The 25206-nt window shown below is 38.7% G+C and overlaps 1 non-coding gene across 1 annotated transcript; it reads left to right on the top strand.

The window, feature by feature from the left end:
- The first annotated feature begins 1785 nt into the window (after positions 1-1785).
- LOC121988206 lies at positions 1786-1892 on the top strand. The gene has a single exon (XR_006113943.1). It is a non-coding gene; the product is annotated as a small nucleolar RNA R71 (small nucleolar RNA).
- The last annotated feature ends 23314 nt before the right edge of the window (positions 1893-25206 follow it).

Raw genomic sequence — 25206 nt, 5'->3', positions numbered from 1 at the left:
AGGGCAGACATATTTCTCATTTTTATTGGGAGACCTCCTCCCAATATCGCTTGTCGGATCATGTTCCACTTCCGGTGGCCTCCCATGAGGATGGAAATTCCAATCCTCAAGTTGATAAACATCTGCCCCGCTGCGAACACTTAATAATTAAGAAGAGACATGGTTAGAAGTGTTAGACAAATCATATTCCAACCTTTCCTTACCGATTACCAAAGAAAGCTTATGGTTTTTGACATCAATTATTGCTCCAGCTGTGGCAATGAAGGGTCTTCCAAATATGATTGGAATCTTCAGGTCTTCTATCATGTCCAGCACCACGAAATCTGTTGGAATAGTAATCCTACCAACTTCTATCGGCATATCTTCAATTATTCCCATAGGATATCTGCAGGAATGATCAGCTAGTTGTAGTGCCATGGTAGAAAGTTTCATGTCTTTGAGACCTAATTTACTACAAATTGAATACGAAATGAGGCTAACACTTTCCCCCAAATCACAAAAAGCTTTTTCTATGAATTCATATCCTATATTGGAAGGAATGTAAAAGCATCCTGGATCTTTAAGTTTCGGGGAAATGTTCTTTTCAAACAAAGCGCTGCATTCCTCAGTAAGTGCAATGGTCTCAATGTCTCCCCTTCTTCTTTTGTTTGACATGATGTCCTTCAGGAATTTGACAAATTTTGGCATTTGCTGAATTGCATCAATCAAAGGAACTTCCACACAGATTTCTTTAATTTTATCCAAAAATCTACCAAACTCTTCGTCCTTCTTTAGCATCACTAATCTTTGAGGAAAAGGGATTAATTGACTTTGTGGATTAAGTGGAAGAGTCTCTTCAACCTTAATGGTACTCTCCTCATCTTCTTGAATCTGATTTGGTTTAGGTGCTGGAGGAGAGAGCTCTTCTTCAGCTTTAATCCCTTTTGGAGCAGTCACTTGAGGATCTCCCAAGGTCCGTCCGATCATAAGTTTGATACGATTGCAATGTTCTATTGGATTTACATAAGGTTTTCCAGGAAATTGTCCTGGTGCTCTTGAAGATGATGAGGCCAGCTGGGCAATTTGGCCATCTTGGATCTTTTGATGCTTTTCATAATTATCCATTCTCTGAGTCAACTTTAAAATGTCTTGATTCATTTCATTTTGATTGGAGATAATTTCCTCAAGCATCTTTTCAATTTTAAAAAACTGATAGCCTTGAGAAAATTGTTGTTGTTGCTGAAAATTTTGTTGCTCGGATTGGAAACTTTGTTTGCCTCCCATGGATGGTCCCTATTCTTGATTATTTCTGTAGAAAAATTTGGATGATTCTTCCATCTAGGATTATATGTGTTGGAATATGGATTGTTCTGTCTTTGATTAAAACTCATGATAGCGTCACATTGCTCTAATTGATTTATCTGTACAGATATAGCTCCCAAAGGACATGAGTAATGTGAATGATCAGAACTACCACACGTGTCACAACAATATACTATGGCATTGACTGTATAAGTGCTAGTCACCATACTTTCCAGCTTCTTTGTGAGAGCATCCAACTTTGCAGTCATTAGAGTGACTGCATCTACATCAAATTTCCTTGATGCTTTAGTTGAGTTTGAATAAGAATAACCTCCACTTCTTTCTGTTGCCCATTGATGATGATTTTGTGCTACATTCTCAATAATTTCTTCAGCTTCATCTAAATTTTTATTCATGAGTGCCCCTCCAGCAGCTGAATCTAGGGACACTTTAGTATGATAGTTAATACTATTATAAAAAGTGTGTAACACCAACCATTTTTCTAATCCATGATGTGAGCATTGTCTGAGCATATTATTGTATTTATCCCATGCTTCAAATAAAGATTCTGAGTCGGATTGTCTGAAGCTTGCAATAAGATTTCTCATATGAGCCGTCTTGCTAGGAGGATAGAATTTATCTAGGAATTGTTGCTTGCATTGCTCCCAAATAGTAATACTATTTGGAGGTAGGGAATTCAACCATTGTTTAGCTCTATCCCTTAAAGAAAACCCATACAATAATAATCTAACTGCCTTTGAAGGAACACCATTCATCTTCATGGTACCGCAAATCTCATAGAAGACTTCCAAATGTTGATTTGGGTCATCATGCGGTCCTCCACCGAATTGATTTTGCTGAACCATATTGATTATTGTAGGCTTAATCTCAAAATTATTTGCTTCAACAAAGGGGCTAATAATACTTGAGTGAAACCCTCTAGCATAAGGTGCTGCATAATCCTTGAGTGGTCTATTAGCCATATTCGAATATTCTTGTTCTTCTTGATGTCTTTGCATGATTTTTCTTCTATGAAATATTCTATCTATTTCGAGGTAAAGAGGAAGTAATTCTCCTGCAAAGTTAGATCTTCGCATACAAGAACAAGATTAAAGAATTTTGCTGTAAGAAAAGAAAAGAATAGAAGAATAGAGAAGATGTAGTTTACAAGAAGAATTAAAGAACAAATGAATGCAAGAATGTAATGAATGAATGCAATGAATGGGTACAAAGAAAAGAATGTAATGAAAGAATACAATAGAGGAATACAAAACAGAATTGGAAAAGTAGTTACTAGTTAGATATAAGAAAGGAAAGGAAAAGTTTAGTCTAACTCAATTGATAGTTTCTAATGTTATAAGTGCAGTCCCCGATAACGGCGCCAAAAACTTCTTACGCACCACAAGTGTACGGCTACGTCGTCAATAATAATAAAAGATATCGTATCCACAGGGACTGGTTATAAGCACTAAAGATGTCTCAAAATGAATTAGCTAAACAAACAATTAAAAGATCATTTACAACTAAGATCAGAGGTAAGGGTTAAATGCGAAGATTTAGTTTTATAAATATTCTAGGAGTCTTGGTTTCTTTGTGATAATCATTGATGTAATGTAATCTATCAAACCTTGCCCTCAATTGCAATGTATTCGTAAGAAGTCACCGGTTGTTTTCTGCAGAAAACACCGATTAAGGACTTATATCTAAACCCTAAGCAATTAAAGAGTAATGTATCCCTATGAGGTCCGTTAACGGGGCAGCCCTGTCATGACACCCCTCGGTCATACGACATAGAAACACATCCCTAATCAATTAGCATTAAGATATAGAATTAAGCATGTCAATCCGTCCTATTTTTTTGCAAGTTCTTGTTTTACCCCTAAAGGTAATCCCCTAAAAGGTCCGTGAGTGGGGCAGCCCTGTCACGATGCCCCTCGGTCATAGGATTTAGCGAATTCCTCTACAAGATTCCACAAGAGATACAAACAACCAATCAAGAATGGGAATTAAGCACAAAACACAACAATCCAATACAAGATAGATTGATACAAAACATAGCAATATCCTTGGATCAAGAAGATAGCAAATCCATTGACTCTTACATCAAATTATATCACAAATACTCCCTCCTTCCTAGAATAAGAAATCTACTCCATAAGAAATAGAGGAAGGACCGAAGACAAGAAAATCCAAAACATTCCAATCCAAGAAAAAGAGAATAGAAAGGAACGCTTATCTCGTTACGGTGAGTGATCTTCGGAACCAATCCTCTGCTCTCCTAGTCAAATCTTGGACAGAAATCTCCCCTTGAATGGCTGGAAACCGCCCCAAGAACATATCTACCAAAAGGGAGAGCCTCCCTCTTTCAAAAGGGAAGAAGCTCTATATATAGAGGGGGCAAATTTGGGCGCCACACGGCCCAGGGCACGGCCGTGTGAGATCCACACAGCCCAGGGCACGACCGTGTGAGATCCACATGGCCAGGGCAATCCTCCTCTCGGCTAGGGTCACATGGTCATGTGATGGTCACACGGCCATGCCATGTACTGCCTTTCCTTGCTTGCACGACCGTGTGAAACCACACGGCCTGGCCATTTCTCCTATCTGAAAGTGTTGCACGGCCGTGTGGCACACACGGCCATGCCAATTTCTGGTTCTGGAAAGGCTGCATGGCCTTGTGAAACCACACGACCTGGCCAATCTTAGTCACTGGAGGGGCTACACGGCCGTGTAATTATACACGGCCGTGTACTGATTGGCTGAAGAAGGGTGGCATGACCCCTCGACACCACACGGCTCGGATCATTCCCCTTTGAAAGGTTGTGTGGCAGTCATTTCCCAGGTTGTTCTTCTCCGTTTGGTTGTAGAATCATCCACGAGCATCAATTCTTCTCCAAATTTGACTCCTGAAAGTATAAAATGCACAAGAGCATATCTCCGAACAAAGAGAAGTATTTATGCTAAAAGCAAAGCAAGAAGCATGAAAGTGCATAAACAAAGCATGTATAAAATATAAGAATGGGCGTCAAAACATGCTAAACAAGTGTATAAAATCTACGCACATCATACCTCGTCCCTCAGATGCACCAAGTGTTAGGGTCGATTTGTAGCTAGGGGGGGGGGGGTGAATAGCTCATCGCACTTCGTTGGCTTGCTTCATTGTTGTTGATATGCAGCAGAAATACTCAAAACAAGACTCACAATGCTAACACGAGGATTTACTTGGTATCTACCTCAAGAAGAGGTGACTAATCCAAGGATCCACACATGACACACTCATCCACTATGAAAACACTCTTTTACGTTAACTATTGAAGGTGGAGAAGCCTTATACAAAATCTCAATACAAGAAGAAAGAAGAGAGAAGCAAATAAAGTAAAATCTTACAAGATTTACAACATGAAACCAAAACCCTAGCTTCTTCTTCTCCTTGTGGAATGCCTCTTGACTTTGGAAGTGCAGTAACACTTTGCTTCAAGAAGCTTCAAGAACTGGCGAAGAATTGTGGAGAAGCTTGTGTGAAGATCGGGAAGATGCTCGCGAAGAACTGCCAAATAGATCACTCGCCAATGACTTTAATCTTGCGCAACGGTCACAGCACAATCGATCGACCAATCAATTGGAGAGGTTTGAATCGACGGTTGATTGGTTTAGAGTGCCTCTATGCTCGTTGGAAGCTGCCTGAATTGATCAACCAATCAATTCAGGCTTTCTCGTGATTTTGTGAGAAAACTAGCTGCCAATCGATCGGTCGATTGATTGGGCAACTCTCTGTGCTCATGACACTTGCTCCCAATCGATCTACCGATCGATTGGGAAACTTTCTATGCTCGTGACACTTGCTCCCAATCGATCTGCCGATCGATTGGGCCGCTACTTGTGGCAGTACTCTCCCAATCGATCGATTGCTCGATTGGGCTTGGGTCAATCGATCAGCCGATCGATTGCCCCAACCTTGACTTGCATAAACTCAAGTCTAAGGTTCTCAAACCCAACATCCGGTCAGCCATGACCTGTTGGGACTCCTTCTGCTTAGCATGTGGTCAACCTTGACCTGCTGGGACTTATTCACCAAGTGTCCAGTCAATCCTTTGACCCACTTGTACTTTTCTCCTCGTGCCGAGTGTCTGGTCAACCTTGACCCACTTGGACTTACCGTTTCATGCCAAGTGTCCGGTCCTCCATGACCCACTTGGACTTCCACCAGATGTTCAATCACCCTTGCCCCATTTGGATTTCCTCGTGTCAAGTATCCAGTCAATCTTTTGACATACTTGGGCTTCCCAACACCGGGTGTTCGGTCTGTTAGATCGAATGGGTGCGATATGGGGGGTGAATATCGTGCCTTTTTAAAACTCTTCTTTTTCTTTGGAAATCAGAATTGTGCAGTGGAAAGTAAAAAGACAAGTTCTTTTACTTCGTTCGGAGTCTAGGTCGACTCCTACTCGAAGGCCCGCAGTCTTTGACCGCACCAATAGACAATCCACTATAACCCTTCTTTCCGAAATCCTTGGAAAGAAGCAGAACGTACAAAATGAGCAAGATAGTAACAACCTACTATCTTGCTTAAGTTAATTACAATGCAAGCTAATAAAATATACCGACAAGTAATGGAGTTGAAGCTTTGGTTGACACTATCGGACGGAGTAACTTGCAGCGCTGATGAAGACTTGTAGGACGAGCAGCTTGCAGAAGATAACTTTTGTTAATCAGAAAGTATTCTCCAGCTTCAAACCTCGAGCCTCTTTTTATAGGTGTAATTGACATTCGGTCGACCGATCCCTCTGTTCTATCGACCAAACCAACTCCCTTCCTTCCTGGCTGGATTCTGACGCTGGCTCGATCTTCTGGCATGAATTTCTCATTAAGGGTTCAGTCGACCGAACTTCCCTGTTCGTCGAGATTTGCCGAGATTCGCATTTACTGTGCATTAATGTTGATTGGTTTGGTTGACCGATCCAAGGGTTCGGTCGATCGATCAGGTCTATTTCCTTTTGCTTCTCATCGATGCTGATGAGCTGGCCTATGCTGAGTCAACTTGGTTCGGTCGACCGATCCCTCTGTTCGGTCGACTGATCCGGCCGAACCTGCAACACAGTATTAAACAAAGTATCCCTGCAACACAAAGGTTAGCATAGTAATATATATAATGCATGAGTAATAATAGATAGTAAAACTGTCTTGATCTCAACTTGGAAACCTTCCCAGTTTCTTCAGTTGGATCAGTGACCTTAGGTTGTTCCCTTCAGGAACCCGACCTCACTGTCGCTTCTCCAGTTGTTTATCTCAACTTACCTACCAAACATGGTCCTCCAGACATGTTTGAACTTTGCCTATTCAGTGTTTGATCGCCTGATCCGCTAAGACCTTTCCTGCAATGCTATATTAGCTAACAACAATAATAGTAATACAGAATATAATGGTAAAACTAAACCTAGATTTACCGAGATCCGCTGGTCCAGTCGACCAAGCTTGAACACTCATTTCAAAAGCTTAGTTCATTTTAAGCTTGACTCGGCTCGGTTCGACTTGGTTACCTTTTCAAATAAATTTGAACATCCCAAAGCTCGACTCGGCTCAACTTATTTACAATCCTATTTTGATGGATCCAAGATTACATTCCCAATCAGTTCATATCTCGCCAACAAAGAAAGCAACAGGAGCATAAACATCTGAACTAATCACCTGACTGGTATCAATTGGAGAGACTTCTTGTTTTTTCACAAAAGAAATTATTTTGTTCACAAATATATATATATATATATATATATATATATATATATATATATATATATATATATATATATTGTTCCGATGATAAGAACCCATCCTTCAGGGGACGTGGGAGATGTGGTACTCTTGTTGATGAACTCTGAGTTGAAACAACTTATAACTATAATAGCGTCAGTGTCGAGTCAGGGAGGGTTCCCCAGCGATGACCCTCCGACGCTCAAGTCAGTCTCCGGCAATATATAAGTGAGGAAGCAAAGAAGCAGAGTAACAATAGCTACAGTAAAATGTATCATACCTCCGTTGAAGCTTGAGGCCTTTTATATATGGATCCGGGGGAGCGCATGCACGCTCCATGATGCGTGCACGCTTCTCAAGGCTTTCCCTGAAAAGACATGTCAAGAAAGCGTCTCTGACACCATACCTCAATGACCCGAGTATATCTCTGACATGATAGTGGAAGCTTTCGCCGTACGATCCTATGTCTGTCCATGTCGCCAACCATGCCGTCTGTCAATGGTGCGAGTTCCCATGAGGATATCAACTGATCCTCCTTTTGTCTGTTAGTGGGCCGAGCGAGATGGCCGCTCGGCCAACCCTTGGCCATTCGGGTGGTCTAGCCCTTCGGCCGAGTGGAGTGGCCACTCGGCCAACATTCCACTGTCAGAGTTCCGTTGTGTTGTGATCCTTTTTCACCGGCTTCGAGGTTCGATGTAAGTTCGAGCGAGCGAGCCGCTCGGCGTATGTCGTGCTTTGAGCGTCGGAAGCTCAGTGCCTGGCCGAGCTGTGGTGATATCTGATCGTTACTTTTTTTGTCTCGGTCAGGCGAGTGAGTTGTTCGACCGACCGAGCTGTGGTGATATATGATTGGTACTTCTTTGTTCCGATCGGATGAGTGAGTTGTCCGATCGACCACCGATACATGGATGTTGACCACTTTGACTTTGACTTTCACCGTGACCATGACCTCCTGAGGAATGGACCCTTATCACCGAATAATATATATATATATATATATATATATATATATATATATATATATATATATATATATATATATATATATATAATTTTTTTTATTCTCACCATTTCATTACTTCTAATGTATTTTTTTAGATTTTTTTTCTTTATATATCCTTTTATGTAACATCAACTTGCTCTTTCTAGTATATTTTCATAGGTCTAATTAAAATCAATCTTACCTATCAAGTGCATAATTAGTCCACTTGTTCTTGCCACCACAAGTGGACTAATTATGTAGTCTATAGATTTTGCTATATGCGTGACAAAGATTCTTGGTGACACGTGGCGTAATGTAATTGGTGGATTTTTTGCTGTAATCAATCATCAATATCACCGAATCTAAACAAATAACACCACTAAAATTATCGCTAAAAGCTAATTGATAAAGAAAAATAGAACCATGCAAGTGACTATCAAATCATAATAAAATATTCATCTTGTTTGATACAGAATGAATAAATGATACACATTATGTGATGGTTCTTAGCCATTTCTAAATGTGGACAACGTCTTCGCCGGAATAGGCTTTGTTAATTAAGTATAACTGGTTTTCCGCATGGAACGGTAACAATTAGTCATATTAAGAGAGATTTTATTTATAAAAAAAAAAGATTATTCCAACTACTTTAATAACCATCTCTGTTAGTATCAAAATGCTCCTCAATACATAATAATGTTATAGGATTAGCATAATAATGTTGTGGCCATGAATACTCCATCAGATAAGACTCCATGAGTAGATAGACATAATGTGCATGCATAATAGACACACGAAGATGGCTTGGAAGATTAGAAGACAACAAGGACATGAATGAGGATATGGTGGAGGATAAGTGACATATTAATATATATATATATATATATATATATATATATATATATATATATATATAGTATTGATATTGTGCGCGAGCCACAGTGCGCGACTGTGCACGTCGCGCACAATATCAGTGTTTTTTATTTTTTTATTTTTTATTTTTTATTTTTTTTTAGTTTTTTGAATTTAAAAAATTCAACATTTTCTTATTTAAAATTTAATATATAAATATATCCCCTAAACACATTACAATATTTAATAAATACTTAAATTAATTTTATTTTAATTTTTTTTTAAAATCAAACACTATAACCTAATTAGAAAGCCTAAACCCTATAGGTAAAATCTAAAAAAAAAAATAGCTTTAACACTATACCCAAAGCCTGAACCCAATAAATATTTGGGTATAGTGTTAAAGCTATTTTTTTTTTAGATTTTACCTATAGGGTTTAGGCTTTCTAATTAGGTTATAGTGTTTGATTTAAAAAATAAAATAAAATAAAATTAATTTAAGTATTTATTGAGTATTGTAATGTGTTTAGGGGATATATCTATATATTAAATTTTAAATAAGGAAATGTTGAATTTTTTAAATTCAAAAAACTAAAAAAAAATTAAAAATTTAAAATAAAAAAACACTGATATTGTGCGCGACGCGCACAGTCGCGCACTGTGGCGTCGCGCACAATATCAATACTCTCTATATATATATATATATATGTTTTTATTTTATTGTTTTTGAAATTTTTTTAGTTATATTAGGTATCTAATTGTTCGAATCGATTAATTTTGGGGATCATCAATCTGACCTTGTGAAAGTTTCTCACTAGATATCAGAGTATATCGAGAGGTGCTAATAGTGGTCTATCTAGAAAACCTGCTTTCTTAGATCCGCTATTAATTGGAGGGAAAATCCCCTAGAATTTACCGCAACTAAGTTTCGACTCTGAAAATTCCTAGGATCCACATATGGAGGTCCAATCACTACACGACAGCCCAAGGGAAAATGATATCTTTAAGCTCTATATTAGTTCAAACATCAAAGTCTCTTCGATGTGATGTTCTTTATCATATACCAAGGAAGATACGGTGGAGGATAAGTGACTTATCTTTTAGCTCTATATTAGTTCAAACATCAGAGACTTTACAATGTTACGTTCTTTATCATATATGAAGGAAGATATATGGCAGAGGATAACTACCTATCTTTTTTGCACTATATTAGTTCAAACATCAAAGTCTCTGCAATGTTATGTTCTTTATCATATATGATGGCATAAAGATGAATACGCTCGCCCTCAGCGCCCCCGTCAACTCGTCCCAGGGCCAACACGGAGGAGATAAATCACAAGTTCTTTATCATATATGAAGGAAGACATGGTGGAGGATAAGTGACATATCTTTTAGCTCAATATTAATTCAAACATTAAAGTGTATACCATGTGATTTTTTTAGTAATGTAGATCAATCCTAGAAGTGACCAACTGTTAGGATGTATACTAAAAGTCTAGCTTTTGGTATAAATATTTATTTAGAAATAAGAATCACATTGGTCAAATGTCTACATTTATGATAAATGTAGTTGTTCAATTAATTTATATTGTAGATAACATGGTGTGTGGTGTCACACACAGAGGATCATGTTATCAGTATCTTATAAATTATAAACAGTAGCTCACGACCAAGATGGAAAGGAACAAACCATTGGAAGGTCGTAGTGTAATTAGGTATTAGATTATCTTAACTATATAATTACACTAGTACACTTAGAGTGTATTGAGTAGGACCATTAGAGGTCGTTTCTTTTATACTGACTTTATAAAGGAACAAAGACCTCAGTTATTATGGAAGTGTGTGCTCTTAATCCTAATATAATAACAAGCACATATATTTGATATTTATTTCTTTAATTTATCAATGTGTGAGATTTAGTTCGATAAATCAATAAGTCCGATAAGTTGGGAAATGATATCACTTATAGTGTGTGTTGTTGATTATAGAAGGAAACTGTGTCCTAGTAATCTAGGTTGAGAATGTCCCCAAGAGGAGCTCATAAGGATTGTCATGTTAAACTCTGCAGGTGGACTTAGTCCGACATGACGATAAGGTTGAGTGGTACTACTCTTGGACTAAGATATTAATTAAATGAGTTGTCAGTAACTCACATAATTAGAGGACATTCGCCATCTTAAACACAGGGAGACTAACACACTCATAATAAGAAGGAGCACAAAATATAATTGGGGATTGGTGCGGTAGTTCAATAATAGTTCTCTAGTGGAATGAATTATTATTGATAAAATTAAGTTGTGTGTTCGGGGCGAACACGTGATGCTTAATTTTATCGGGAGACCAAAACCAATTCTTCCTCTCGGTCCCTATCGTAGCCTCTTAATTATAGAGTACTATACCCACCTATACCCACCTTCTTATCCATCCTATAGGGGTCGGCTAAGCTAGCTTGGAGACCAAGCTAGGGCCAGCCATGGTTTGGTTCATGGGTGAATTCATGTGGCCGGCCCTAGCTTGAACTCAAGCTTAGGTGGCCGGCCTTATTAAAATAAAAAGGAATTTTAATTTAAAATTTTTTTCTTATGTGGATAACATGATTTAAAAGAGAGTTTAAAAATTTAAATCTTTCCTTTTATAAGATTCTACAAAAGGTTAAGAGAAGAGCTAAATCTCTTTCCTTATTTGTAGATTAAAAGGTAGATTTTAATTTTGGTAAAAACTTTCCTTTTAATCATGTTCATGATTTAAAAGAAAGTTTAAAAATTAAAAAATTATCTTTTATTAGTTTCTACAAAAGATTAAGAAAAGATTTAATATCTTTCCTTATTTGTAGATTGAAAGGAGATTTTAATTTTTAGAGATAACTTTCCTTTTTGGAAATTATCCACATGTTTAAGAGAAAGATTTTAATTTATAAAATTTCCTTTTTATTAACCAATCATGAAGGGATAAAAATTATTGGAGAAATTTTTATAAATTTTCGGAAACAAATTAGGAAGTTTTAATTCTTGTTTTAATTAAAACTCTCCTTGTTTTGGGGAAAGAGGTGTCCGACCATTGATATTATGAAAAGAAAATTATTTTTAATTAAATAATTTTTTCTTTTTCATGGCAAAGGAATTAAGGAAGTTTTTATTAAAATTTCCTTATAAAAGAGAGGGTAAAGGTGCCTACATGGGGATGACTCTATTCCTTTTCTTCCTAGGTGTAGCCGGCCCCTAGAGGTTTCCCTTCCCCTTCTCTCTTCTCCTTCTTGTGGCCGAGACTTCATCACCTCTTGGAGACATAGAAGTGGCTGGATCTAGCTTGGAGAAAAGGAGAGAAAGGAGGCTTGTTTCTTGCATCCCTTGGAGCTTGGTTGGTGGAAAAAGTTCTTCATCCTTTGGAAGTTTTTGCTTGGCCGAAACTTGAAGGAAGGAAGAAGAAGGTGCCTTGATGGTTCTCATCTCGGAAGATCATTGCCCACACAATGTCCGAGGTTAGAAGAGGAATACGGTAGAAGATCAAGAGGTCATTAAAAGTTCACAAAGAAAGGTATAACTTGTAATTATTTTCCGCATCATACTAGTTTTATTTCTTTGTAAAAAAATACCAAATACAAGAGGCATGTGATTCGAGGTTTCGAATTAGTTTTCGATGTTGTGTTCTTTTGTTTTTTTTTCAAACTTGTGCTTCGATTGTTCTTTTTGGTTAACCTAGAGTTATTTAAGGAAATTAAATATTAAATTTCCTTAAGAGGCTTTATCTAGGCGGTGGTGGTTGCTCCCATATCCAAGAAGGTCATGTGCCTCGTCATGCAGTCCTGGAAGCCAAATTTGGAAATTAATATTTAATCAACTTTGTGACCTAGGTGATTTGGATCGAACGTGTTAAGTTCCACAAGAGATCCAAGCCTAAACCTAAAAGAACAAATAAATTAAACTCAGGATCAAACGTGTTAAGTTCCGCAGGCGATCCAAGTTTAATTTAAAAAAACACATGGTAGCTAGGAAAAGGTTCAGACCTTTGTACAAAATTTTTGTACAGTGGAACCGATAGGTTTTCCGAGTAGCAACCAACACCAACCTGATTCAACGAAAATTTTCTATAGAACACTAGTGTAATTAAATCAGGAAGTGCTCATGAAAACTCATTCAGATGGTCAATATTTTTAGGCTCTCTTCTTTGCAATGTGATGTTCTTTATCATATAAAAAAAGTTCTATGTTTTGATTTTAGCATAAATACAATGTTAGTCATTAAAAAGTTGTCCCAAAAGTAGGCTATTGTATAGTTGATATTGTTTTAGTCAAATACTGTGAATGATCAAGCCACCAATAAACAAACTCACTAATATGTGAGTGCTCTGGAGATCATTGATAAAGGAAATCAAAAGACATGAGACATACTCACACAGAGGATTAGAATGACCGAGGGACGAACCCCAAGACCACTCTAACGTTGAAGTTAGGGTTTGCTTAAAAAATGAAGATGGAGAAGAAAGGTAGAATCTGGTGGAGTTGAAGAGAATTTGAATCCCCTCCTCATTACTTTTGTGAGAGGTTATATAGTTGTTAGAAGAGCACCTCTGTGTCACTCCAAATACCTTCATTGTAAGAGCTAGTGAGGGGACCAGATTCGACAGTCGTTGGTTGCTTCCCTATTCATCCAATGTCACATGTCAGTAGGGGAACATCTAGGAGACCGGATCTGACAACTTCGTACCAACCATTCTTAGGATGTCATGTATCCTAAAATATTCGCAATCCTTGCCAATGAGCCAATGTAGGACATAAGTTTGTCTTAAAGTAAAAAAAAAAAGGTGACGTAGATATGGAGTGACCTTGAGAAAAAACAGAATTAGCGTTGGACAAACAATCTACAGGAGATTTTGGGAATTAGCGAATTTAAATATACCGAATCAAATTCACCTATCTGTCGAGATGACATGTGAAAATAATCTCAGGCTGCCAGTAGGGGTTGGTTTCTGCCAAGTGTTGAACGTAGATTGCACAGTATCCGAGCGAGCAGAGTGACCGAGCGGGCAGCGCAGCTGAACGAGCAGGTTGGCCGAATGTCCGACCAGACAAAGGGCCGAGCTGTCGAGCAGACTGAGCAAGCGGCTGAGCGAGTAGATAGAGCAAGTGGCCGGGTGGGCGAGCGTTCAACCAAGCAGACTGAGCGAGCAACTGAGCAAGTGATCGGCTAGTAAATCAAGCGAGAGGCTGGGTGAGCGTGAGGTCAGACGGGTTTGTAGCCGATTGGAGGAAGAAGCCAAGTGAGTGTGCGGGCGGACGAGAGAACCAGGTGGCCGAGCAGAGCGGTCGAGTCGCCAAGGGAACTCATAGGCCAACCGGGCGGACAGAGAGGTCGATCGGGTAGTGTGACCGGGCGTGCAAGCGGCCGAGTGAGCAAAGAGGCCGTGCAAATGAGAGACCGGACAAGCAAGCGAACGATCGAGCCAATTGGGCAAGGGGCCAAGTGAACTAAGCGAGCTGACGAGCGAACTGGACCTAACGGGAGTGTAGCCGAGCGAAGAAGAGGCCGACGAGCTGCGGCCAGACGAAGGAGTGGCCAACTGGGTGAGCATACTAAGGCCTGTGCTTGACGCAGTTTTCTTGAAACAGATTCGCCTCATCTCCGGCTATGCTTCGAGGTTTACTCGGGTCATCTATTTCCAAGGATACAATGGTTAACCGTGATTCCCACCAAGAACTAGTGGTCACGGCGAACTGAGACGTACTAAACTGCTATCACGGGTACTCTGTCGAGCAAGAGATGAACGACAAAAGAGAAGGGGAATGTAGGTGGAGAGCTTCAACTTTTTCAGCGTTTAACCTTTCAGCTGTGGATGTAGCCTCCTTATATAGGAGCTCAGACCAATGTGTAGCATTAATGATCATTTAATGATCATTATTTGCCAGCTGTGAAACGCTAACGTTCCACTCGGCTGCATTAATTTTAAATTTAATGCATCTGTTACACCCTTAAATAAGCAGTAAAAAGTTTATGTGGCAAAATCTTAGTTGTTCCACTTGGACAAATTTTGCCTTGATCAGTCCAACATTCGGCGTGTGCAAGTTGCACTTGTACACGAGTCAACATGGTTTAGTGCAATCCGAGCCATGGATTTGCACCCCCTTGTGCACCCACACATGAGAGAGAGCATCTCCCCATGTATTTGTTCACATCATCCATGTATGTGAATCAATATAAACCAACCAATATACCTTGAAACTCCCAATGTGGGACTAAAGTCCCATTCACAATGGAGCTTCATGCCTCTTCCACCTCTTCTCCATTCACATATATCCAACAGTTAGGATATGAGACCAAGACTCAGAAGAAGTCGACATTCGATGCTAAGAGAGGGTGTAGGGGCCTGAAATTGAGCCAGAAGGTGAGTCACTGAGGATGGGACTTGGAGAGTAGGTAAGTTAGTTACTAAGACTAAGAAAGGGTGTGGGGTTTCGAGACTGAGCTAGAAGGTGAATCAGTTACTGAGACTGAGATTGATAGACGGTGTGAGGCCTGAGACTAAGCTAGAAAGTGAGTTAGTTGCTAAGACTGAGACTGGGGTCATGATAGTTGCCTCGCTCTCGGTTAGCCTTGCCTCTTCAAATGAATATATTGGGCTCGCTAGACCCATCTTGCGTGCCTTCTATGATGAGCTTTGACTTTTCATAAGTAGCCTCTTTTGTATCTTAACTTTAACTGATAGTTCAACATGACTTTCTATTTCATGGGACACATAAGACTGTAGAGTTCCATTGCATAAGATATAATTCAACCTCTGACAATATGAAGTGTGTATTGAAAGTAAATCATAAAGTAGACCAACATAATGTGCATGCATAATAGATACTTATATCATCTAGCCTTTTGGTGGTCTATTATAAATTGACTTTATAATTTATATATTTTTTATATAATATAGAAATGAATTGTGAAAAAATTTTCGGATGAGCATATATAATTACTTTTACTGCTACAATGCATGATAGACACATAAGTGGACTTAAAATAAAGGATGACATAAAGGATTGAGACGACAACTGTACAAATGAGGAAAAAACGAAGATAATGATTTATCTTTTAACTCTATATTCTGTCATACATCCAAATTTAAATTATATTGTAATTTTAACATAAATGATAATTAGCACTTAACTTTTTATACTGTATTTATTTAAAAGACCTACATTAAGAGTCTTTACTATCAAGAGTTATCCTAATAGTAGACTATTGTATAGTTAATATAATTCTACTTCTATAACCATATAAAATGTGTATCGAAAGTAAATTTATAAATCAAAAATAAAATTACTCATTGTAAGTTTTTTTTATGAAACAATAAAGTTGTTGCCTAGAGGTGATGAATTTCAGTTGTGAAAATATTCTTTTACAATATAAGATAAAACTGCATACAATAGATTAGGAACTTAGTACACCAAACTATCCTTTTATTATAATTTTATTTTTCTACTCTATTAAATGTCAAAGAGAACAGTAACCTTAAATTAATTCCTCCCAATCAACTTAGAACTAATTATTTTGTATTAAAAAGGTCATCATTTAGGAATGAATACTCAAGAAAATTAATCAAGAATGTGATCACCCCCAAATAAACATGGTGGTAGGGTTACCAAGTTTTGTGGCAATTGGAAGCAAAAATCATTCCCCATCAATTTCAGTCTTAGTCATTCATCGTTGTTGATGTGGCGGTTCAAAGAGGACACCACATGGCATCAAGAAATCAATGTAAGGGTTGATGTGGCGGTCAGAGTCAATATAAACCCTGTTCTAGCCAATTGGCTATAGTGCCTCCTGATCGAATATTAATCATGACGATTAGGCATAGACATGACACTCACATATACCCCAGTGGATAAGGTATATCCTTGGGGCACTGGTATAATCGATCCTCTATCCTGTTTTAATATCTCCTACAGTCGAGTCACTGATTGGGGAGCCTATTCCCTCTTTGACTGGGAAAAATGTTGTACTGGTACTATTTATCTTGGTGAATTAATGTCACCTATTTTAAATGCCTATTATTAGTCCCCTAATGCACGAGAAAGGGGAACAACCAGAAGAAGCAAACTGGCGAGTCAACTTCGAGGATCTTAGAGCAGGATCAAATTGACGTCGTCTGTGGGAACTACACCCTTAACCCAAATACTCATGGATGACACCAGACATATTATGCTAACTCAAGCAGAGTTTGTTGGTGCAATATCCCTTAGGTCAATGTTGACCTGGTTGACCAAGCTTGATTCTTGGTTTGAGTTTCGATGTTTGACAATATATTGGGTTTAGATGATATGGACAATGCAGGTGCAGTTGTTCATTTGGGGAGATTGTTGATACAATTCCCGTTTGGTGAAGGTTGACCAGTTGAGATGTGAAGGAGAGTCAAGTAGGTCAAGGTTGACCGGATACTTGACTGGAAAGTCCTGGTGAGTGAAGCTAGGCAGAAGTAAAGTCCTAATGAGTGAAGCTAGGCAGAAGGAAAGTCCTGGTGAGTGAAGTCAGGCAGAAGTAAAGTCCTGGTGAGTGAAGCCAGGCAGAAGGAAATCCTAGTGAGTAAAGCTAGGTGAAAGTCCTAGTGAGTGAAGCCAGGGAGTTGGAAAGTCCTAATGAGTGAAGCTAGGTAAATGGAAATCCTAGTGAGTGAAGCTAAGTGAAAGTCCTGGTGAGTGAAGCCAGGCAAGGGAAATCCAGATGGGTCAAGGTTGACCAGACATTTGGTAGAAGTCCAAGTAGGTCAAAGGGATTGACTGGATACTTGGCACAGGAAAATTCAGATGGGTCAAGGTTGACCAGACATCTGGTGGAAGTCCAAGTAGGTTAAAGAGATTGACCTTACACTTGGTGAGAGAGTCCTAGCTGGTCAAGGGTGACCGGATGCTCAGTTTTATATACCAACAAGTCATGGTTGACTGGATGTTGGTTTAGGAGGCTTTAGACTTGATTTTAGGGAGAAATCATGAGCTGGATAGATCAGCCGATCGATTAGATCATGCCAAATCGATCGGCCGATCGATTGGGCGAGTCTTCGCGACAAGCCTCCTCCCAATCGATCAGTGGATCGATTGGGACAAGTGCGCGATCACACAGAACGACGTTGGATCGATTGGTCGATCGATCCAGATCCCCCAATCGATCAGTGGATCGATTGGGAGATGCGATTTCGCTCGACAAGCCCTGGATCGATCAGCCGATTGATCTAGGCTATTCCAGAGAGCACAGAGGTGCTCTGGATCGATCGGTTGATCGATCCAAAGCCTCCCCGATCGATTGGGAGCAATCCAATCGATCGGGATCCGACCGTTGGCGCAGATAAAGTGTAACGCCCCGCCCCTTCCTGCTTAAGCTGACGGGGGTTACTTATCTTTTCTTCTTAAAACAGCGGAAGTCTTATCTATAGTATATATTTATTTTGTTTTTAAACTTTTTTTTTACCTTTCAAGTCATCATCGCTAACTGCCTATCATATGAGTCACATAACATGCTTAACATAAATTTAACCCATAATACTAAAGAGCATGATGAAGTGTCATAGAGTCATAAAAGAAACAATATGAACACAATTCTTATTAACTAGAAGTAGGTCTTTCTCTTTAGCCAAGTCACTACTACACACGTCCTCCTTGCCCCCTCCTGCTGCTCCCTTAGTGCATCCATTCTTTGCCCTTATCTGTGGTACAATGAAAGTAAGCTGTGAACACTCAAGGCTCAGTAAGATCCTTTCCTACTCACGAAAACCGTATAGCATAAAATAAAGCTTCAAGGCATAAAGCATAAAGACAACTCATCATATCATGTATAGAAGCATCATATCATAACATAATCATATGGTATCATGACATATCCTAATAAAGTCATAAAATGCATTCTAGCATAACATAATCATGATCATAACATATCATAACATAATCATGATCATAACATATCATAACATAATCATAAGGTTCATCCTAGCATAACATAACATAATCATAGGTATCATGGTATATCGTAACATAATCATAATGTGTTATGCGAGATGACTTTCAAAAACATGATTCATGCAATAATATATGCAGCATGTCCTTTGAAAAACTTTTTACTTACATACTTAAACATAATCATAACATGGTTAGGGCCCCGGCTTGTACCACATACATAAATGCGCGCGTCTCATATAGGTCCAAGGTAGCAAGTCTTGAACCCTACAAGGCATACATACTAGGCCTGTTTCTTAGTCCATCGACCTAGGGGCACTTAGGAGCCCATCCCTAACGAAGCCGTTTCTTAGTCCATCGACCCCGGGGGGCTTATGGAGCCCACCCTTGGTACAAGCCATATAAAGTAAAGTAGCATGTCATACATATCATATCATGGTTCTTATTATTTCTTGCACATCGTATTTCTTATCATATCATACCATATAGAATTTTGGGTACACAGTTCATCATAATGGTATGTAAACTTTGGGCACACAACACATCATAATACATGCATAGTTTGGGCACACAGCTCATCATAAATAGCATGTAAACTTGGGCACACAGCTCATCACATATATCATGCGTAAATCGGGCACACAGCTCATCATAAATAACACACAGCATAGCATAAGGGTTTCCATCATGTACAGATCATAAGTGTGCATAATTAAACATAGAAGCATAGCAATCTCATAAACATGGCATATAAGATACATGGAAAACATAATTAGATTTTCTAACCCTAATGTCTTATAGTGGCCGAAACATATAGATTGGGTTTTAGGTAAAAACTCCATACCAACATGTGAACCCTAAATAAGTATCATTTCCTATACCATAAGAAAACACCATGAGCAAGTTTAGGTAGAGTTCTAGGTTTCTTAAGCTTACAACTTATCATGGCCAAAACTTATCAAACATACATTGGGTTAAAAATTATCATTCAAGCTTGTGAACCCTAAACAACTTCATAGCAATTATTTCAAGGAACAACATGAGCATAGTTGAGTTAGGTTCTAAGTTTCCTAGGCCCTTAAATATGATATGGCCGAAACTTGTAGGGCTTAAAGCTAGGGTTCAAGTGTCCTAAAAGCATGAGAACCTTAAACAACTTTCATAGCAATTATTTCAAGGAACAACATGAGCATAGTTGAGTTAGATTCTAAGTTTCCTAGGCCCTTAAACATGATATGGCCGAAACTTGTAGAACTTAAAGCTAGGGTTCAAGTGTCCTAAAAGCATGAGAATCTTAAACAGCTTTCATAGCAATTATTTCAAGGAACAACATGAGCATAGTTGAGTTAGGTTCTAAGTTTCCTAGGCCCTTAAACATGATATGGCCGAAACTTGTAGGACTTAAAGCTAGGGTTCAAGTGTCCTAAAAGCATGAGAACCTTAAACAACTTTCATAGCAAATATTTCAAGGAACAACATGAGCATGGTTGGGTTAGGTTCTAAGTTTCCTAGGTCTTAAAACCTTGTGTGGCCGAAAGTTGTAGAGCATGTAACCAAATTTCCATGCAACAAACAAACATAAAAACATTAAGTTAGTTTCATATCACTTCATCAAGAAGGTCATGAGCATCTTAGACTTGTTTTAAACTCTCCTAGGCCTCAAATCTAAACATGGCCGAACCTTCATAGACATGAAATAAAGTTCAACTCAACATACAATCATGGGCATATCATAATAGCTTCATATCTTATCTTAGGGAAATCATGGCATGCTTAGTTTTAAATTAAAGCTCTCCTAGGCCCTTAGTTCTACCATGGCCAAATATTCATGAGCCTGAAAATAAAGTTCCAAACAACATAACAAGTAGGAGAAAATGTTAACAATACCATTATCATAGGGCAGCTATCATAAGAACAAAGGGGCATGTTTTAGTTTGAGGCTTAAGCTTACCTAATCCTTTTGTTCATGCTTGGCCGAAAGTCTAGGATCATGAATCTAAGTTCTAACTAAACATTCTAGCATAGAAACATGAAATAAATCCCTACCATAAAATACATGTTACAAGAAACATATCGAGCATGTCGAAATTTAGATCTTTACATTCCCTAGGTCCTTCCTTTGGTCTTATCTTGGCCGAAATTCTTCATGAGGTTTTCTTAGATTTTTATGTAACCGAATCTTCATAGAACACACAAAATATATTGTACCACAGGTGAGGGAAACTTACATCCTTTCGCTTGTGGATTTTCTTAAGGAGAAAAGTATCCTAAGTGCCAAGGAAGGGGAAAGCTTCTTCTTCTTGTACCTCCTTTTGTTTCCTTTGCTTGTAAGGGCTAGGACTTGAGGGCTTCTTCACGGAAATTAGTTTTCTTGGAGGAGAACTTAACTTAGCTATTAGAATGAGGAGAGGGAAAGGTTCTTGGTTCGGTGAGGAATGAAGAAGGAAGAAGGAGGAAGAGAGAAAAGGACTTACTCTCTTGTTTTTCTTCTCCCAAATCTATTTATTCCTTTGTTCAATGAAACATGTCTTCATTCATTCCCTCAACTCTTCTTCTCCATCATTCCTTTAATTCCCACGAAAATTTGAGAGAGGGAGGGAAGTAGGCAATTCCTCTTTTGCTTGCTCCTTTTCTTAACCAAGAGGAAAAGAAGCCACTTGGTTTTCTTTTGCTCTTTTGTTTAGTTTTCTTTTATTTCCTTCTCACCTTTAATTAAATTTTTCATTCCTTTCCATCCAAATATTACTCCTTATCCTAGTGGTTATCATGCATCAATTTATCTCCATCATTTGTGGGAGGTTCAAGGTTCAATCCTTGACCTCATCTCTTCTTATTCTATATTTTTGTTTTTATTTTCCCTTTTCTCTTATTCTTTTCATTTCTATGCTCTAGGGAAAAATAATATTCATATACCTATCTTATAATTTCGTGGGTGTTACATAAAGGTCGTTGGCGTGTGTCTTCTTTGGTAGACTTTGCACTGTTCACTCCAGATCCTCGACAGCAACTCCACAGCTCTCTCCAAGCTCCAGATCGCCAGTTCTTGAAGGTTCTTAGAGGCTCTCCCAAGTCAAGTGGTGGATCAAAAGCAAGAAGAAGAAAGCTAGGGTTAGAGTTTCTTGTATTCATTGTAAGCTTTGCTTATACTTTTGTTCCCTTTCCTTTCTTTCTATATTGAGAGTCTTGTAGGGCTTCTCCGTGTTCGGTAGTTACCGAAAAGGAGTGTTTATTAGTGGAGGTGTGTGTACGTGCGTGGATCCTTGGACTAGTCTCCTCTTGTGAGGTGGATACCAAGTAAAATCCATTTGTTAGCATTGTTGTAGTTGTTTCTTATATTTCCGCTGCATATCTTTGAAGAGACAAGCAACGACGAGCACCTAGCATGCGACGAGCTATTCACCCCCCCCCCCCCTCTAGCTACATTTTCGGTCCCAACAAGTGGTATCAGAGCGAGGCCGCTCTTCACCGGAATCATCGCCGGAAGGGTCAACAAGCTAGAGGGTGAAGAAGTTGAAGCAATTTTGCAAGTCGAAGACTTCATCACAAGAAGCTCAACTTCAATGGAATTCCAAGACGAACTTGGATTCGATACACGGGTGCCTCCACCATTCGCAATGATGAGCTTCGATCTTTGGAGATCAAGGATCGAGAATTTATTAATGGTGGAGATAGAGAAATGGTTTGCTCTAATGGAAGGCTTAGAAGCTCCAAAGAATTCAACGGACAAAATTCTCAAGAGGAGCAAGTGGAGGCAACACCAAATCCAAAGATGTCAGGCAAATGACAAGGTGACCAAGCTTTTGGTCAGTTTATTGTCAAGCAACATCTTGGAGCAAATTGGAGATTTTGGAGATGCCAAAGATCTATGGAGCAAATTGGCAAAGATTCATGAGATCCCCTCCACTGTACCAAACAAAGAAAAATCCAAAGAGGGCGACTCATTAGATCAAAATAAAGAGCAAGAGGACTCCGAAGTTGAGAAATGCTCAACTTCCGAAGAAGAGGAAGTCCAAGAAGCTTCATCTTCAAAGGAATGCAATGAAGAGGGCAAGGAGAGGGCATACTCCTTGTTCCATGTACAAGATGAAGATGAAGAAGCCTCCACCTCTAGGATTGAGGGGGAACAATCTTCGATGACATCGGATCAAGAAGAAGGAGAAGTCTCCACATCCGGGTCAAAAGAAGAAGAGGATGAAAAAGCTTCCACCTCCACAAGTCAAGACAAATCTATTGGAGGAGTATCAAGGTCGGATCAAGAGGAAGCTTCTACCTCCGGATCAAAAGGAGAAGATGCCACCCCTACAAGCAAAGGTATAACAATTTCAATAGAAAATAACAAAAATCATATCATTTGCTTTGAGTGTAGGGAAAAAGGGCATTACAAAAGTAAATGCCCTAAATTGGCCAAGAAGAAGGGCCAAGTGGCACTAAAGGGCAAGGAGAAGCCCAAAGAGACCGCTCCCGGAATAAAAAGGAGCAAGGAGCACATTGTGTGCTTTTTGTGCAATCAAAAGTGGCATTACCGGAGTCAATGTCCCAAGGGGAAAAAGGCGGTCAAGGCTCAAGGAGGAAGTACACCTCAAGGGGGAGTCTCCAAGGTAAAAAGAAAGATATCATTTATTGAGCCTACTCCATTGAACAATGGTAAAAAGTATGCTAAGTCAAGTCTTTATCATTTTAATGCTATTTACCATAAGAATAGAGAGCATGATAGCATTAAGGAAAAACACATGGCTCTCCATGCTAAAACTACCACACCTAGGGTTAGGAAGGTAGATGGAATTTTAGGCAAGAACTCTAAGGATTTTAGCTACAAGCCTAGAAACAAAAATGCTCATGGACTTAATGGAAAACCAAAAACTAAGGACTTAGTGATGAAAAATCAAGTCTTGAGGTCAAGACTTGACAAACTAGAAAAGACCCTAAAAAGGATGAAAAATATCCTTAAAGGGCAAAATGAGCAAAATCTAGGTTTAGGACAACAAGGGTCAGCCAAGGGCCATAGAGATTTGGGATACAAACCTAAAACCAAAAGGGATGTACCTACTTACCATAGAGTTTCATATAGTTATGGAAAAAATCCTAGGTCTAGTTGTCAAGTCAAGAATACTAGGGAGATTATTCCTAAGAGTATTTTAACAACAAATGTGACTAAAACTTCTAAGAAGTCCAAGAAAGTCACAAAGAAGGTCACAAGGGAAGCAATCCCTAGGGTTGACCTAGAAAATATGACCAAGGCTTCTAAGAAGCCAAACAAGGTCACTAGGAAGGTATCTAGGGAAGTTATCCCTAGTGAGTACTGTAACACCCATAGGGTACTTAGCAAGATTTTAGATATTTTTTTATCATGAATAAAAATAGGCCTTATGTGTAAATTTACAAAAAAAATAATAAAAATAGAACCAAAAAGAGATGACCAAGGTTTGAACCTTGGATCTCTTACTAGATACATGTATGTGTTGACCATCAGACCAAGAGAAGTTATTGTTAGAGAGAGAAGTGACAATATAGTTAAGAGTAAGAAAAGAGCTTCTTTCATGTAGAAGGAGAAGTTAGAGTAGCCTTCTTCCTCTCAAAAGAAAAGAGGATTCTTGCTTCCTCTTTTCATTAAAGGAGGAGTAAAAGAAAGGAGAAGGAAAAGTGCATTTTCCCTTCCTCCTCTCATGAAGAATAAAAGGGGAAATTAAAGAAGAGATTTCATTTTCTCCTCTTCCTTCTCCCTCCTTCTCTTCACCGTGACCAAACCTTCTCCCCACCTCCATTGCCGAAACCCAAAAACAAAGGAGGACTCCTCTTTAGGAAGGCTCCACAATCAAGATTACTTCCCTAAGGAAATCAAACACAAGGATGTAAGTATCCCCTCACCTGTGGTACAAGTCGCTTACGAAATTTCCGTGAGGTTAGAATGCCTAAAAATAAAAATAAAAGAAAGAAACCTATGCTCATGGATCTCATTATGTTATGATATGAACTTAGTTAAAGATTTATGTTGGATGTTGTTTAAAGCATGATCTTCTTCTTTATATGTTTCGGCCATGAATATTTTTAGGGCTTTAAGAAGCTCAAAAACCTAATCTAACATGCTTATAGATTCCTTTATGATAAGATATGAACTTGACTAAGTATTCATGTTTGTATGTTGCTTGAAATTTTATTTCCTTTATTGTGAAGTTTCGGCCATGATGGATCTAGGTTTCAAGAAGCTCAAAACCTAATTTAACTTGCTTATAGATTCCTTTATAATAGGATATGAACTTGATCAAGTATTCATGCTTGTATGTGCTTGGAAATTTTATTTTCCTTTATGTAAAGGTTCGGCCATGATGGATCTAGGGTTTCAAGAAGCTCAAAACCTAATCTAACATGCTTATTGATTCCTTTATGATAAGATATGAACTTGGCTAAGTATTCATGTTTG

The sequence above is a fragment of the Zingiber officinale genome, chromosome 5B (genome assembly GCF_018446385.1).
Source record: "Zingiber officinale cultivar Zhangliang chromosome 5B, Zo_v1.1, whole genome shotgun sequence".
Classification (NCBI taxonomy): domain Eukaryota; kingdom Viridiplantae; phylum Streptophyta; class Magnoliopsida; order Zingiberales; family Zingiberaceae; genus Zingiber; species Zingiber officinale.
The sequence above is the reverse complement of the archived record's forward strand: the minus strand, read 5'-3'. Positions and strand labels throughout refer to the sequence as shown.